Source organism: Pteropus vampyrus, unplaced genomic scaffold, assembly GCF_000151845.1.
Source record: "Pteropus vampyrus isolate Shadow unplaced genomic scaffold, Pvam_2.0 Scaffold26, whole genome shotgun sequence".
Taxonomy (NCBI): Eukaryota; Metazoa; Chordata; class Mammalia; order Chiroptera; family Pteropodidae; genus Pteropus; species Pteropus vampyrus.
In genome coordinates, this window is record NW_011888807.1 from 9,231,883 (window position 1) to 9,233,327 (window position 1,445).

At 41.2% G+C, this 1,445-nt stretch overlaps 1 pseudogene; it reads left to right on the top strand.

The window, feature by feature from the left end:
• The first annotated feature begins 501 nt into the window (after positions 1 to 501).
• LOC105289670 lies at positions 502 to 876 on the top strand (annotated as a pseudogene).
• The last annotated feature ends 569 nt before the right edge of the window (positions 877 to 1,445 follow it).

Here is a 1,445-nt window from a genome sequence, read left to right on the forward strand (position 1 = left end):
CCCTACGATGCTGAATTTACTATTAGCTCTTGGTGATAGGAGGAGGCTCAGCATACTGTCTACCCACCAGGGACCCTCCCAAAGCTGAGGCCAGGAGTTGTCAAGAGAGTGAGAGTAGAGGGCTGGGAAGGAGGGCAGCTGGGAGCCCACTGCCCACCCATACCTGTCCATACCACCCCTTCCCTCATGCACTCACACACACAAAAACTTACTTCCCTACCCACTATTTCTATTTGTCCTTCCTTCCTTCCAGACCCCTTCCTCTCTCCGCCATTTGCTCTCCCCTTCTCATTAGGTAGATTCTTAAGGTTGGATTTATATGGTCAAAAACAAAAACATGTTTAAATTCTTCATGGCTGTGCTAAATTACTTTTTGAAAATATTGCAAATTGAGTTAGATGAGGCATGAGGGCACAGGAGTCTCTAGCTGCCAACCATGAACAAACTGCCTAACAATGGATGGCGTGGCACAGCACTCCAACATAGCTGTGCCAGTGTGTTATGAGTCCATCTCCAACCAACCTGGACAGTGGAATCCCCAGTAGTAAAGTGAATACTCAAGTCTCCCCAGCACAGAGGATGGCTACATTGACTTTCAGTTTAAGATAAGCCCTCCTAAGATCTCATATAAGGCCATTATTCTTGCCACAGTGCTGTTTTTGATTGGTGCCTTTTATATAAGCTCCCTCCAGCTGGCAGCCTATATCAGCAAAGTTGGAAGGATCGGCAGGCCAGGCCATTCCCGTCCTGATCACTGGCATCCTGATGTTCCTGCCAGGACTTTATCTACTGTATATTGCCTACTATACATACAAAGGCTACTGAGGTTACTCCTATGATGACATTCCAGTCAGATGGGACTGGGCCCAGCTTTAAGACATTGAGCAGAAACTATGGCTAAGGAATTCTACAGATGTTTAACAAAACAATGACCAGGTTTTTAGGGGTCCATTCTAAAGATATTAACTGAGCTTACAATTAGCTAAATAAGATATATTCTATTTTTGATCTTCTGGCTCTGGCAAAAGCTTCTGATAAGTTTATCCACATGAACCTGTATTATGGAAGAATAACAGTGTTAACTGTACGAAAAAAAGAAGTTATTCTCTAGTGGGAAGTGTTGTTGCCGCCACCCTTTCTTAGAGTTGAGCACTTCTTTTAAAAGTCTTCATAGTAAGTTTGTTCTTGTGGCAAATGTAAGAATGTAGTATGGCAAATTTCTTATTACTAAGTAATTTATTTTGAAAATATCTGTTTCTTATCCCCTATACTCATTTCTAACTTTGTGTTCTAGTGGAAGACCTTAGCAAAATCAAATATAAATGTGTGTACATCTGTAATATTTTTACCTGCTTTATTATTAACAGCAACCAGTAATTTTTTTAAATCTCAAAGCAAGTTTTCAAAATGTAAACACTTTCTCTCTTCACCAATTTTTGGCCAGC